Below are 17112 nucleotides of genomic sequence, written 5' to 3' on the forward strand. Positions count from 1 at the left end.
ATGCAGCTAATGCAGAGTTATAGTTAGCTGCTAAGATCATTCTTCGCTAAGGAGTTTAGGGGCTTTAAATCAAGTGTTTTCAAATATTCCTTCTGGAGTAAAAACATTCCCCGATCGTCGATCGCTGTAGAAGCAGCATGATCTTGTGGCGAAAGCACGGGCTTGGAAGTCAGAGCATGTGTGCTCTAATCCCAGCTCCTCCACTTGTCTGCTGTGTGACCTTGGCTAAGTCACTTCACTTCTCTGGGCCTCAGAGATCTCATCTGTAAAATGGGGATTAAGACTGTGAACCCCAGGCGGGACAGGAACTGAGTTTTATTCTGACCTGTGTATTTTTTCCCAGTATTTAAAATAGTGCTTGGCACATAGTAAGCACTTAACAAATATTCTAATTATTATTATTAATATATTTTTTATCAAAAAAAGGAATTCAGGATCACCGCACCGTCAAACTGTACAAAAATCGGATGAACTGAACTTTCTCAGCAAGGCCATCAGCACACCGTCCCTTTTATGCCAGAAGGTGTAGCTATAATATAGCTGAATTTAGAGCACAAAATAAAATGGAATGAACCGTGGTGAGACCGGATAAAAAATATAAACCATACTAAGTATATAGAAGTTGGGCACAAGGATTTCCATTATATGAGAAGAAGAGACCCTTTAGTGTATTATGTGTCCCCACTATAAATAGTTCAGCAAAATGTAAACAAGAAATATTTCCCCAGTGATCTTTGCAGTCTTGTAAACAGTAGCTCTATTTTCCTTTTGATTAAGCCTCTTTTTTAATAGAGGGACTTTTGTAGAGTGAAATTTTGGGGAAAATAGTACAGTTCCAACTTTTTTAGAACACGTTTTAGTACATGGATCAAAAATGATATACACATCTCCCTGTTTATACACACATTTTCTATGTAGAGAGAGGGAGAGAGGATGAGGGAAAGAGTAATAATAAGCACTTACTGTGTGTAGAGCACTGTACTAAGTGCTGGGAGAAAATACACAGGTCAGAATAAAACTTGATTCCTGTCCCTCATGGGGCTCACAATCTGAAAATTTAAGTGGGGAGAAGGGGTTGGAGACCGACACATCAGCAGTGACAAGACATTAAAACACACCACACTCAAATGCACAAAATGGATTCAAAGTCTCAGCAGGGTTAGCGGAGTACAGAGAGAAGGAGAGACTGAAAGAGATATTAAAAGAGAAAACTTGTGGACTTTTTCTTTTTCTTTCTTTCTTTCTTTCTTTCTTTCTTTCTTTCTTTCTTTCTTTCTTTCTTTCTCTCTCTCTTTCTTTCTTTCTTTCTTTCTCTCTATCTTTCTTTCTTTCTTTCTCTCTCTCATCTTCTCTCTTTCTCCCTTTCTCCCTTTCTTTCTTTCTTTCCCTCTTTCTTTCTTTCTTTCTCTCTCTCTTTCTTTCTTCCTCTCTTTCTCTCTTTCTTTCCTTCTTTCTTTCCTCCTTTCTTTCTTTCTCTCTCTGTCACTTTTTCTTTCTTTCTTTCCTTCTTTCTTTCTTTCTTTCTTTCTTTCTTTCTTTCTTTCTTTCTTTCTTTCTGTCTTTCTTCCTTCCTTCCTTCCTTCCTTCCTCCCTCCCTCCCTCCCTTCCTTCCTTCCTTCCTTCCTTCCTTCCTTCTTCTTTTTTTCTTTCTTTCTTTCTTTCTTTCTTTCTTTCTTTCTTTCTTTCTTTCTTTCTTTCTTTCTTTCTTTCTTTCTTTCTTTCTTTCTTCCTTCCTTCTTCTTTCTTTCTTTCTTTCTTTCTTTCTTTCTTTCTTTCTTTCTTTCTTTCTTTCTTCCTTCCTTCCTTCCTTCCTTCCTTCCTTCCTTCCTTCCTTCCTTCCTTCCTTCTTTCTTTCTTTCTTTCTTTCCTTCCTTCCTTCCTTCCTTCCTTCCTTCCTTCCTTCCGTCTGTCTCCCCCTCTAGACTGTCAGCTCATTGTGGGCAGGGAATTCACCTATTAAATTGTTGTACTGTACTCTCCCAAGCACTCAGTATAGTACTTTGCACACAGTAAGGGCTCAATAAATTCATTCATTCATTGTATTTATTAAGTGCTTACTGTGTGCAGAGCATTGTACTAAGCACTTGGGAGAGTGCGTTATAACAAATTAATGGGCAAATTCCCTGACCACAGCTAGCTCAGTCTAAGCAGGGAGTGGGGTGTGGGGAGGGAAACAGTCATCAGTGCAAATAAATAAAATGACAGACATATACACAAGTGTTGTGGGGCTGGGGGGTACAAGCAAAGGGAATGAATGAATGAATGAAAAAGAGGGGAAGGGGCTGAGGGGTCAGGAAGGGGGAGAGATGGAGAGAGTTTTTCTTTGTGCTTTAAGATACTGCCACTGACAGAGAATTTCACCTCTGATTAAAGGTGTGTCTTAAAAAGGCCCCAGTCTCAGTCCCATTGTACACACAAAGGTTGCACTCTCGGGTTTCATGATCTCAGTGCTGTGCATTCTTTTCTATTTTAATAATAATCCCCATTTTCCAGATGGGGTAACTGAGACACAGAGAAGCTAAGTGACTGTACTAAGCGCTGGGGTGGGTACCAGCAAATGGGGCTGAACACAGTCCCTGCCCCAGGTGGGGCTCACATTCTCAATCTCCATTTTCCAGATAAGGTAACTGAGGCCCAGAGATATGAAGTGACTTGCCCAAGGTCACACAGAGACACTTGGTAGAGCCAGGATTAGAACCTATAACCTTCTGGCTCCCAGGCCCCTGCTCTATCCTCTAAGTCATGCTTCTTGTCTTTTTCCTCCTTGTCCCTTGAACTTTACCTAGTTTCTGTCCATGAATAATCTCTACTTTCTTCACGGCGGAATGCTGTGCCAACCTTCCTATGGAGATTGGCTCTCAGCTTTTAGTGGGGATGTGCCATACTATCAGAGGCTTTGTTTGAAAAAAGAACAGCGTTGCTGCATGAGACAGAACAACATGATATGTGCATTAAGAAAAGAAAATTAACCAAGGTTTGAAGTAGTTGGACTACAGCATAGTTTCCTGCTTCTGGCCCGGAATGCCCTCCCTCTTCACATCGGACAGACGGTGATTCTCCCCATCTTCAAAGTCCTATTGAAGTCACACCTCCTCCAAGGGGCCTTCCCTGACTAAACACTTCCTTCCTCTTCTCTCACTCCCTTCTGCATCACTCTTGCACTTGGATTTGCACACTTTATTCAACTCTCCCTCGGCCCCATAACACTTGCCAGCCCTTATGTGTCCTTTATTTATTGATATTCACGTCGGTCTCCCCCCTAGACTGTAAGTTCCCTGTGGACAAGAAAGGTTTCTACCAGTTCTGTTAGATTGTGCTCTCCCAAGCACTCAGTACAGTGCTCCGCACACGGCAAGCGCTCAATAAATACAACTGATTGATTGACTGATTGACTGGTTACTAGGCATGTTTCCAATCATGGGGAGTCAAATTCAAGATGTATGATTGTTTAAACCCTACAGCTCCACAACCTCTACATAGTGAATGGGAAAGTTTGACTTCATGTTTGTCAGTTTTAATCAGTATACCTATCAGTGGTATTTATCGAGCACTTATTTTGTGCAGAGCACTGTACTAAGTGCTCAGAAGAGTACAATACAGCAGAATTGGTAGTCATATTCCCTTCCCTACCCATCCATAGCTTACAGTCTAGAGGAGGTAGTCTGACATTAAAATAAATTATGTACATGTACATAGAGTATCAGCATGGCCTAGTGGATAGAGCCCTGGCCACGGAGTCAGAAGGTCATGGGTTCTAATCTCGACTCCACCCCTTTCATTCATTCATTCAATCATATTTATTGAGCGCTTACTGTGTGCAGAGCACTTGGGAAGTACAAGTTGGCAACATACAGAGACGGTCCCTACTCAACAGTGGGCTCACAGTCTAGACGGGGGAGACAGAGAACAAAACAAAACATATTAACAAAATAAAATAAATAGAATAAATATGTACAAATAAAATAAATAAATGGAGTAATAAATACATACAAACATGTATACATATATACAGGTGCTGTGGGGAGGGGGAGGAGGTAAGGCGGGGGGTACCCCTTGTCACCTCTGAGACGTTGGGCAAGTCACTTAACTTTTCTGAGCCTCAGTTACCTCATCAGTAAAATGGGGATCAAGACTGTGAGCCCCACGTGGGATGACCTGATTACCTTGCATCTGTCCCAGCACTTAGAACAGTGCTTGGCGCATAGTAAGCACTTAACAAATACCATCATTATTTTTTTGAGAAGTAGAGTGGCCTAGTGGAAAGAGCATGAGTTTGGGAGTCAGAGGTCATGAGCTCTAATCCCTTTGGGATTAATGTAATTTATCTGTGTCTCAGTTACCTCCTCTGTAAAATGGGGATTAAGACTTGGATCCCCACATGGGTAAACCTGATTAGCCCGTATCTACTCCAGCGCTTGCTTGGCACATGGTAAGCACTTAACAAATACCATCATTATTATAAGGCCTGGGGATAAGAGGGTAGGGTGAATATCAAGTGCTTTAAAGGTATAGATCCAAATGCAAAGGCGATGCAGAAAGGGAAGGGAGTAGGGGAAATGTGGACTTTTTCGGGGCAGGCCTCCTGGAGGAAATGTGATTTTAAAAAGCCTTTGAAACTGGGGAAAACTGGTGTCTTGTATACGTGAAAGGGGTGGGAATTCCAGGCCAAAGAGGGGTCACAGGCAGGGGGTCGATGGTGAGACAGAGGAGATGGAGTTCCATGAACATGTTAGCTCTGAAACACTGTTCCATTTAAGCAGCATCAGAAAATTCAAATTTTTCACCCAAATTTCAGAATAGTTCTCTTCTGCAAGGGAGCAGAGAGAAACATCCATTTTGGCAATGGAAGTAAATAGACTGTTACCGGAAAATAACATTAACAAATTGCACCTTTTGTGTGCAAAGTCCTCTGTTAAGCATTCAGGAAAGTACACTATAGAGGCAGGTGATCCCATCCCTGGCATGAGGAATTTAGAATCTAATCTGAGAGGCAGACCCAGACTGTTAGCCGAAAATTTGAGCTGTAGATCTAAAATCACAAAGCGACGGCTTTAGCATTCTATTTTTCTGGTCAATCAATGGTATTTACCGAGCGCTTACTGGGGACAAAGCACTGTACTAAGCACCAGGGAGAGTGAAATATGACTGAGTTGGTATGTTCCCTGCCTACAAGGAAATCACGGTTACAGTCTAAAGTGATCCTCATGGCTGAGAGATGGTGTGGAGACAATAGCTAAGTGCTCGTGGCTTAGAGAAGCAGCATGGCTTAGTGGAAATCAATCAATCGTATTTATTGAGCGCTTACTGTGTGCAGAGCACTGTACTAAGCGCTTGGGAAGTACAAGCTGGCAACATATAGAGACAGTCCCTACCCAACAGTGGGCTCACAGTCGAAAAGAGCCCTGGCTTGAGAGTCAGAGGTCATGGGTTCCTATCCTGGCTCCACCACTTGTCAGCTCTGTGACTTTGGGCAAGTCACTTAACTTCTCTGTGTCTCAGTTACCTCATCTGTAAAATGGGGATTAATTATAACAATAATAATGCTGGCATTTGTTAAGCGTTTACTAGGTGCAAAGCACTGTTCTAAGCCCTGGGGAGGCTACAAGGTGATCAGGTTGTCCCACGGGGGGCTCTCGCAGTCTTAACCCCCATTTTACAAATGAGGGAACTGAGGCCCAGAGAAGTGAAGTGACTTGCCCAAAGTCACATAGCTGAAAAGTGGCGGAGCCAGGATTAGGACCCATGAGCTCTGACTCCCAAGCCCGGGCTCTTTCCACTGAATCACGCTGCTTCCCCATATCAGTGTACCCAACACTTAGAACAGTATTTGGCACATAGTAAGTGCTTCAAAATACCATTATTATTATTATCATTATTATTATCATTATCATTATTATTATTATTATTATTATTACTACTACCTCATATCACCAATTTCCTACTAAGCCTGCACACTCCGCTCCTGTAGTGGCAGCTTAGTCACTGTACCTTGATCTCATCTATCTGGCTACCGACCCCTTTCCCACATCTTACCCCTAACCTGAAACTCCCTCCCCTCCTTATATGTCAGATGGCCACTCTTCCCACCTTCAATGTCTTATTAAGGTGACACCTCTTCCAAGAGGCCTTCCCTGATTGAGGCCTCTTTTCCCCAGCTCCCTCTCGCTTCTGCATTACCTATGCATTTCTATCTGTGATCTTTGGGCATTTGCTAACCACCCCACCCTCGGGCCCTCAGCACTTATAGTGTGGCTCAGGGAAAAGAGCACCGGCTTTGGAGTCAGAGGTCATGGGTTCAAATCCCGGCTCCGCCACATGTCTGCTGTGTGACATCGGGCAAGTCACTTAACTTCTCTGAGCCTCAGTGACCTCATCTGTAAAATGGGGATGAAGACTGTGAGCCCCACGTGGGACAACCTGATCACCTTGTATCCCCCCAGCACTTATAACAGTGTTTTGCACATAGTAAGCGCTTAACAAATGCCATTATTATTATTATATTTTTTAATTATATATTGGAAATTTTTTATTACTATTAATGTCTATCTCCCCCTCGAGACTGTAAGTTCGTTGCAGGCAGGGAGAGTGCCTTTTATTCTTGTATTTTAAATCTCCACTGGCCTGTAATTTTTTTATTTTTCCTATGGGTCTGATCTACACTAAGAGGTGGATATGATGGGAGCCTGACTGCACTTAATGCTTAAACAATCAATCGATCAAAGATCTACTGAAAGCTCACCTCCTCCAGGAGGTCTTCCCATTCATTCATTCATTCAATCATATTTATTGAGCTCTTACTGTGTGCAGAGCACAGTACTAAGCACTTGGGAAGTACAAGTCAGCAACATATAGAGACGGTCCCTACCCAATAACAGGCTCACAGTCTAGAAGGGAGAGACAGACAACAAAACAAAACATGTAGACAGGTGTCAAAATCATTAGAACAAATAGAATTAAAGCTATATACACATCATTAACAAAATAAATAGAATAGTAAATATGTACAAGTAAAATAAAGACTAAGCCCCCCTTTTCCTCTGCTCCTCCTCCCCTCCTCATTGCCCCGACTCACTCCCTCTGCTCTATCCACCTCCCTGCCCCACAACACTTGTGTATATAATAATAATAATAATGATGGCATTTATTAAGTGCTTACTATGTGCAAAGCACTGTTCTAAGTGCTGGAGAGGTTACATGGTGATCAAGTTGTCCCATGGTGGGCTCACAGTCTTAATCCCCATTTTTACAGATGCGGTAACTGAGGCACAGAGAAGTGAAGTGATTTGCCCAAGACAGCTGACAATTGGTGGAGCCAGGATTTGAATCCATGATCTCTGACTCCAAAGCCCATGCTCTTTCCACTGAGCCACGCTGCTTCTCTTATTATTTTATTTATTTTATTAATGATGTGTATATATGTATAATTCTATTTATTTATATTCGTGCTAATGATGCCTGTTTACTTGTTTTGATGTCCCTCTCCTCCCTTCTGGATCTCGAGCTCATTATTGGGCAGGGATTTCCCCTATTTGTTGCTCAATTGTACTTTCCATGCACTTTGTCCAGTGTTCTGCACACAATAAGCACTCAATAAATACGATGGAATGGATGAATGAATGAATCAATCAGTTGTATTTATTGAGAGGTGACTGGGTGCTGAGCACTGTACTAAGCACTTAGAAGAGCACAATATAACCGAGTTGGTAGACACACTCCCTGCCCACAGCGAGCTTGCCATCTAGAAGGGGAGGCAGACATCAATATCAATGAATTAATTACGGATAGGTAACTAAGTGCAAATCCAAGTACAAGAGCGACGCAGAAGGGAGTGGGAGAAGCAGAAATGAGGGCTTAGCGGGGAAGACCTCTTGGAAGAGATATGGTTTTCACAGGGCTTTGAAAGTAGGGAGAGTAATCCTCTGTCAGGTATGAAGAAGGAGGGCATTCCGGGGCGGGATGTGTGTCAGGGGTGGGTGGCAAGATAGATGAGATTGTGGTACAGTGAGAAGGTTGGCACTAGAGCAGTGAAGTGGGTGGGCTGGGTTGTAGTAGGAGAGTAGCAAGGTGAGATAGGAGGGGATAAGGGGATTGAGCCCCCTTTTTCCTCTCCTCCTCCCCATCCCTATTTTTACAGATGAGGTAACTGAGGCACAGAAAAGTGAAGTGAGTTGCCCAAGGTCACGCAGCAAGTAAGAGGTGGAGCCAGAATTAGAACCCATGTCCTCTGACTCTTAGGCCCATGCTTTATCCAGTAGGCCATGCTGCATTGGTACTCACCAACACTTCCACCCAACAATTCCACCCACGAATTTATAGTCCCAAGTGACAATCTGGTGCCTTTTGCAATAGATACAACTAATGAATAAATGAGTCTTAGATCAATGCATTATCATTAGCCCTTTAACTATTTTTTATTGCTATATTCGAAACAGTTGTAGTGAAAATCCCTACTTTGACACTACAGTACACTCCACTCCTTAACACCAGTCAGTCAGGTAGGAGCCCTACCTCCTTCCCCTTCCCACAGCACCTGTATATATGTTTGTACAGGTTTATTACTCTATTTATTTTACTTGTACATATTTCCTATTCTATTTATTTTGTTAATGATGTGCATCTAGCTTTAATTCTATTTGTTCTGACGACTTGACACCTGTCCACATATTTTGTTTTGTTGTCTGTCTCCCCCTTCTAGACTGTGAGCCGGTTGTTGGGTAGGGACCATCTCTATATGTTGCCAACTTGTACTTCCCAAGCGCTTAGTACCGTGCTTTGCACACAGGAAGCACTCAATAAATATGATTGAATGAATGAATTGAATGAATGAATGAATGAGCGCTTTAAAGTCCCTTTTGCTGACTGCTCTTCTGCCTTCTACCTCATAACTGTGAGAGTCCCTCAAGGTCCAGTTCTGGACCCCCTTATATTCGCCATCTTGCACCCACTCTCTTGGAGAACTCAATGGCTTCAACTATCATCTCTATGCGGATTATTCTCAAAGCTACATCTTCAGCCCTGATCTCTCTCCTTCTTCAGGCTTTCGGGACATCTCTACTTGCCTGTCCCTCTAATACCTCAAACTTAACATGTCCAAAAGAGAAAAATCTTCCCACCTAGATCCCATCCTTCCACTGACCTTCCCATCACTGTAGACCCCACCACCATCCTTCCCATCTCACAAGCCTGGAACCTCGGTGCTATCCTCGACTCATCTCTCCCATTAAATTTACAAATTTCATCTGCCACAACATTGCTGAAATCCACCCCATCCTCTCCATCCAAACTGCTGCCACGTAATCCAAGTGCTTAAACTCCCCTGCCTTGATTATCTATCAGCCTGCTTCCCATCTCTTCCCACTCCAGTCCATACTTCACTCTGCTGCTCTGATCATTTTTCTAGAGAAATGTTCAGGCCATGTTTCTGCACTCCCCAAGAACCTCCAGTGGTTGCCCATCCACCTCTGCATCAAACAGTAACTCCTCACTATCGGCTTCAAAGGAGTCTGTCACCTCGCCCCCTCCAACCTCATCTCACCACTCTCCTACTCCAGTCTAGCCTGCACACTTTGCTCCTCTGATGCCAATCTTCTCACTGTATCTCAACTGAACCAATTTCACTACCAACCTCTCGCCCACATCCTGTCTCTGACCTAGAACGCCCTACTCCTTCATAACCAACATATCTTCTCCTTTTCCCAGTGAGTCTGGGGGAGTGGGAGAAGATGAGACCTCCTCTAGAGAGAGCAGCAGGGGAGACCGTGTCGTCAGGGGAGAGCCAGGTTTCAGTGATGGTGAAGAGGAGGAGGGATTGGATCAGGAACAGGTCAAGGATGAAGGGGAGCTTTGCCAAGATGGAGCTGGGGGTGGGGGAGGGGGTGGGATTCACAGGGCACATTTAACTGAAGCAGAGGGGGGCTGCAGGAGGTGGGGATGGCATGAGGAGTGTGGAGGGGTTGATTGGGAGTGAACTGACAGGGGACGGTGCCAGGAGAGGGAGATGAGAGGCACTGGGAAAGGATTAAATGGATGAGGTTGCGGGGGGGTGGAGCAAGGAGTGCAGAGGGGTTGGATGGTGGCTTAATGGAAAGAGCCTGGGCTTAGGAAGCAGAGGTTGTGAGTTCTAATTCTGCCTCTTCCGCTTGTCAACTGTGTGACTGGGCACGTCACAACTTCTCTGTGCCTCAGTTACCTCATCTGTAAAATGAGGGTTAAGACTGTGAGGCCCATGTGGGACAACCTGATTACCCCAGACCTTAGAACAGAGCTTGGCAAATAGAAAGCACTTAACAAATACTATCGTTATTATTTACTATTATTATTATTATGGAGGGGCGTGGGGGGGTTCTGGGAAGGAAGGAGTGGGATGAGCTGATTGGACGGAGGGGATTGAGGGGACAGGATGAGGTCAAAGAAGTTTAGTTTGCAGGGCAGGTTTGTCAACAGCAATAACTGCTTAATCCCGTGGTGCCTGATTTAAATTGCTGAATTGGATGCGGGTCTTGGAGTCCTTAAGAGTGAAAAGGCCAGTGCTTAGGAGTAATCAGAGGGCTTGGTTCCATCTCACCTGTCTCAACACGGATCCCTAGCCCACCTCCTGGCTCTGGCCTGGAACACCCTCCCTCTTCTAATCTAACAGACAATGACTCTACCCCGCTTCAAAGTCTTGTTGAAGGCACATCTCCTCCAAGAGGCCCTCCCAGACTAAGCCTCACTTTTTCTCATCTTCCACTGCCTTCTGCATTGCCCTGACTTGCTCCCTTTGCTCTTCCCCTCTCCTAGCCCCAAAGCACTTATATACACATTTGTAATTGTTATTTATTTGTATTGATGTTTTTCTCCCCCACTCTAGACTGTGAGCTCATTGTGGGCAGGGAATGTCACTCTTTGTTGTTGTATTGTATTTTCCCAAGGCTTAGTACAGTGCTCTTCAAACAGTAATGCTCAATAAATATGACTGAATGAATGAATGAATGTAAAGGCCGGTAGCTGTTTATATTTAAAATTCCAGGTGCATGCCATACTTGCCTGCTGAGTGACCTTTGGTTATTCGCTTAACTTCTCTGGGCCTCAGTTACCTCATCTGTAAAATGGGAATGAATCCCTCCTCCCTCCAATTTAGAATGTGAATCCCATGAGGGACAGGACATGTGTCCGACGTGATTATCTTGTATCTACCCCAGTGCTTAGTACAATGACTGACTCCTCGTAAATAAATATTAAACATTAAAAGAAAAAGTTGCTGCGGATTTTAAGAATTAAGAATGGATGGAAAGGTATAGCATTCCCTCCACGGATCCAAATGACAGGCAGTCACTTAATTGGGTACAAAGAGTCTTCTTTGACAACAAAATGCGCCACCAGATGAAATCATTCTATAAATACGAAGCCTTTCCTTCCATCTCCACACACATACCTCACAGCCAACCTGCCCCTAATGGAGTTTTCCTGGCCCGGCTCTCGAACAATACTACCATTCTCTGACCGCGCTCAGGAGGAGAGAGTGTTCAGATTTAAAATCCAGAACGAACTTGTTAATGACCAGCACCGGGGCGTGCTTGGGAGAACTGACCGGGCTTCCCTTCCTTAAGAAAACAGTCAACAAATATGGAGAACATCATCAAAGAAACCCATCCCTTGTTTGAACTAATGGAAATTCTTCTCCCTCAAGACGTCCAAACCTTCAAAATGTTTCAATCTCTGTTCACTTCAAGGAAGTGCCCTGGTGTGTGTGTGTGTGTGAGAGAGAGAGAGAGACATCGTATAGGTCTGAACCCAAGACACAGAGAGACGTTTATCTTGCTGCTGAATGAAATCACATTCACATTCACTGGGATTTCCCTCATGGTCACGGCTTCTCCCATGAAAAAGCATCTCCAGGAGAGCAGCTTTGTGCCTTACTACAGATCAATCTCTCAGTCAATCACTGGTATTTATTCAGTCAGTCAATTGTATTATTGAGCGCTTACTGTGTACAGACCTAAGCCCTTGGGAGGGGACAGTATAACAATAAGCAGGCACATTCCCTGCCCACAATGAGCTGACAGTCTATCGAACCCTTGTTGTATGCAGAACACTGATCTGAGCGTTTGGGAGAGTACAGTGGAAAAGAGAAGGTGTAGATGATGTCTACCCATAAGGAGCTCGTTTGCTGGAGGGGGAGACAGATATTAAAATAAATTACAGATGGGCATATACATAAGTGCTGAGGGGCTTGGAAGAGGAAAATATCAATGTGCCTAAGGGGATCGGATTCATGTACATAAAAGAAACAGAAGTGAGGGAGCTTAAGGCAGGGAAGTGAGGCCTTATTCTGGGAAGGATTCTTGGGGGAGATGGGATTTTAGAAGGACTTGGAAGTAGGGGAGAGTGGTGGTCTTTCTGATATGAAGGGGGAGGGAGTTTCAGGCCAGGGGGAAGATCCAGACAAGGGGTCGGCAGTGAGAAAGATGAAATCTATCAGTCAATCAATCAATCAATCAATCAATCGTATTTATTGAGCGTTTACTGTGTGCAGAGCACTGTACTAGTACTTGTACAAGTACAAGTACAAGTTGATCAGTCGATCAACTGATCCTATTTATTGAGCGCTGACTGTGTGCAGAACACTGTACTGAGTGCTTGGGGGAGTACGATATAAGATCGAAGTAAGATCCAATTGGCAGCTCCAAAAGCTCGCTCCGGAAACTGTCTTCTGCTTTGGATTTTCTACAAACAGTTTCTACTCACTGATTGAGGTGGGAAGAATTCCACCTGGGATATAAATAGTGGTAGTGTTGCCTAGTGGAAAGAGGCTGGAATGGAGTCAGTAGACCTAGTGAGCACCACTGACCTGCTCTGTTACCTTGGGTGAGTCGCTTAATCTTAGAATCTGATTATTAAGTAGTCACAGGAAAACCAAACCTCAGACAAAGCCGGAAATCGGGAGTCAGTGTATCTCTCTCTCTCCCCCTTAATATATATATATATATAAGGAGATACATCTATATCTATATATTTATCTATCTATATATATGTTATGACACTTGTTAAGCACTTACTATGTGCCAAGCACTGTTCTAAGCACTGGGGTACATACAAGTTAATCAGAGAGGCACAGTCCCTGTCCCACATGGGGCTCACAGTCTAAGTAGGAGGGAGTAGGATTTAATCCCCATTTTACAGATGGGGTAACTGAGGCCCAGAGAAGAGAAGGGACTTACCTGAGGTCACCAGGCAGACAGGTGGCAGAGTCAGGATTAGAACCCAGATCCTCTGATTCCCAGGTGCGGGCTCTTTCCACTAGGCCGCACTGCTAGTGTCTGAGGACAGAGTAGCATGGATCCCTTGCCTTCAAGAAGGAAGTGTCTCTCTGAGAGAAATCATGGTAAGGAGGTGAATGAGAAAGAAGTACGAGGCGGAGCAAACATTATTCAATCAAACATTAATTAATCAATCAATCAGTGGTATCATCTTCTAGACTGTGAGCCCACTGTTGGGTAGGGACTGTCTCTATATGTTGCCAGCTTGTACTTCCCAAGCGCTTAGTACAGTGCTCTGCACACAGTAAGCGCTCAGTAAATGTGATTGAATGAATGGCATTTATTGGACACATACTGTGTGCAGAGCTCTGTATGAAGAGCTTGGGAAAGTATAACAGAGTTGGTAGATACGGGCCCACAACATTAAGCACAACACTAGGAATGACCTCTGTGTCCATTGTGGTGGCATTAATAATGATTAGTACAGTGCTCTGCACATAGTAAGCGCTCAATAAATACAATTGATGATGATAATAATAATTACGGTATTTATAAGCGTTAACTGTGTGCCAAGCACTGTCTAGGACCTAGGGTAGATACAATCAAATTGGGTTGGACACAGTCCCTGTCCCACATGGGGCTCACAGTCTCAATCCCCAATTTACAGATGAGGGGACTGAGGCCCAGAGAAGTGAAGTGAATTGCCCAAGGTCACACAGCAGATGAGTGGTGGAGCCAAGATTAAAACCCATGACTTTCTGACTCCCATCTCTGTGCTCTATCCACAACACCATGCTGCTTCTTGTTGTGGGCAGGGGCTGTGTCTGTTTATTGTTCTATTGTATTTTCCCAAGTGCTTAGTACAGTAAGTGCTCAATAAATGCGATTGAATGAATTGAATGAACAGGCCAGGAGTGTCTTGTTTCAGTGCTTTGCACATAGTGAGCGCTTAATAAGTGCCATCATTATTATATAATAATAATAATGGTATTTATATATAGAATCAGAGGTCATGGGTTCGAATCCCGGCTCCGCCACATGTCTGCTGTGTGACCTTGGGCAAGTCACTTAACTTCTCTGAGCCTCAGTTACCTCATCTGTAAAATGGGGATTAAGACTGTGAACCCCACATGGGACAACCTGATCACTTTGTATCCCCCCCAGCGCTTAGAACAGTGCTTTGCACATAGTAAGCGCTTAACAAATGCCAACATTATCATTATTATTATTATTAAGTGATTACAATGTGCCAGACCCTGTACTAAGTGCTAAGGTGGATACAACCTAATCAGGTTGGTCATACACCCTGTCCCACGTGGGATTCACAGTCTCGATAGCCATGAGGTAACTGAGTCACAGAGAAGTTAACTGACTTGCCAAGGTCACACAGCAGGCAAGAGGCAGAGTGAGGATTAGAACCCATGACCTTCTGACTCTCAGGCCCGTACTCTATCTGCTACACTATGCTGCTTCTCATGTCACCCCACTCCTCAAGAAACACCAGTGGTTGCCCACCCACTTACACACCAAACAAAAAATCCTCCCCATTGGCTTTAGAGCATTCAAACAACCTCCCCCCTCCTACCTCACCTCATTACTCTCCTACTCCAACCAAGCCCGCACATCTCGCTCCTCTAATGCTAACCTACTCACTGCACCGCGACCTCATTTATCTCCCTGCCAAACTCTTGCCCACGTCCTCCCTCTGACCTGGAATGCCCTCCCTCCTCACATATCCAACAGACAATTACTCACCTCGGCTTCAAAGCCTTATTGAAGGCCCATTGCCTCCAAGAGGCCTTCCCTGACTAAGCCCCCCTTTCCTCTTCTCCAACTCCATTCTGCATCACCCTGACTTGCTCCCTTTATTTTTCACCTCCCACACCATCCCCACAGCACTTCTGTCTAGATCTGTCATTTATTTATTTATTCATATTCATTCATTCAATCATATTTATTGAGCACTTACTGTGTGCAGAGCACTGTACAAAGCACTTGGGAAGTACAGGTTCGCAACATATAGAGATGGTCCCTACCCAACAGTGGGCTCACAGTCTAGAAAGGCTCACAGTCTATGTCTATCTCCCCCTCTCAACTGTAAGCTCATTATGGGTAGGGATTGTGTCCGTTTATTGTTGTATTGTTGTAGGGAAGCAGCGTGGCTCAGTGGAAAGAGCCCGGGCGTTGGAGTCAGAGGTCATGGGTTTAAATCCCGGCTCTGCCAATTGTCAGCTGTGTGACTTTGGGCAAGTCACATAACTTCTCTTAACTTAACTTTGGGCAAGTCACAACTTCTCTTGTACATATTTACTACTCTATTTATTTTATTTTGTTGATACGTTTTGTTTTGTTGTCTGTCTCCCCCTTCTAGACTCTGAGTCCGCTGTTGGGCAGGGACCGTCTCTATATGTTGCCAACTTGTACTTCCCAAGTGCTTAGTACAGTGCTCTGCACACAGAAAGCGCTCAATAAATACAATTGAACTGAATTCTCTGTGCCTCAGTTACCTCACCTGTAAAATGGGGATTAAGACTGTGAGCCCCCCGTGGGACAACCTGATCACCTTGTAACCTCCCCAGCGCTTAGAACAGTGCTTTGCACATAGTAAGCACTTAATAAATGCCATCATTATTATTATTATTGACCTTTACACACAGTAAGCGCTCAGTAAATATGAGTGAATAAATAAATGAATGAATGAACTACATATTTGTATCATCATCTTTGATAATAATGGATATATATTAGAATCCTTCCTTTCAGAATGGGATTGTGAAGTGTTCGGAAAACTATCTCCACCGACAGGAGGCCACAGGCCCACCCAATGGAAACGTGAGACCGAGTAGGAAAAGCGACTGGACACAGTTCCTGTCCCACACAGGCCTCACAGTCTTAATCCCCATTTTACAGATGAGGAAATCAGGCCCAGAGTTGGTAAGTGAGTTGCCCAACGTCACCCAGCAGACAAGTGGCGGAGCCAGGGTTAGGACCCAGATGAACTATTTTCCAATCAACTAATCAATAGCATTTACTGAGAAAGGTTGGCCTAGTGAGAAGAGCCATGACAGGGACTTATGAAACCTGGGTTCTTACGGCTGCTCTACCATTCATTCATTCATTCAATCACATTTATTGAGCTCTTACTGTATGCAGAGCACTGTACTAAGCACTTGGGAAGTACAAGTTGGCAACATATAGAGATGGTCCCTACCCAACAACGGGCTCAGAGTCTAGAAGATGGGGTGTATGACCTTGAGCAAGTCATTTACCTCTCCTGGATGCATTTTCCCCATCTGTATGGTGAGAGCCCTTCGTGAAAACAGGGATCGTGTTTAATCTGATTTCTAGACTGTTGTTGGGTAGGGACCGTCTCTATATGTTGCCAACTTGTACTTCCCAAGCTCTTAGTACAGTGTACACAGTAAGCGCTCAATAAATACGATTGAATGAATGAATCTTTACCCCCAGTACTTTTCAAAACTTCACCTATGCACGGTGAAATTCAGGACTAACTTCCTCCCCAAATTCATTCATTCATTCATTCAATCATATTTATTGAGCGCTTACTGTGTGCAGAGCACTGTACTAAGCGCTTGGGAAGTACAAATTAGAGCTTTGAAGAGAGGAAGATTAAGATTAAGATGACTTCTGGGCTCCCCAAATGCCAACCATGATTGCTTCTTACTGGGTAACCTATGTGCCCAGTGTTGGTTTCACTCCAACCAAAAGCAGCTTTTGAAAGAAGCATTTTCCATAAAGATTCAGAAGAGTCTTGGCAGGTGGCTGGCCGAAAGTCATTGGTTCTCCCTCCCTGTAGGTGTTCATTCAATCGTATTTACCGAGCACTGTACTAAGTGGTTGGGAGAGGACAGTA

This window comes from Tachyglossus aculeatus, chromosome 2 (assembly GCF_015852505.1).
Source record: "Tachyglossus aculeatus isolate mTacAcu1 chromosome 2, mTacAcu1.pri, whole genome shotgun sequence".
In the NCBI taxonomy this organism is placed as follows: domain Eukaryota; kingdom Metazoa; phylum Chordata; class Mammalia; order Monotremata; family Tachyglossidae; genus Tachyglossus; species Tachyglossus aculeatus.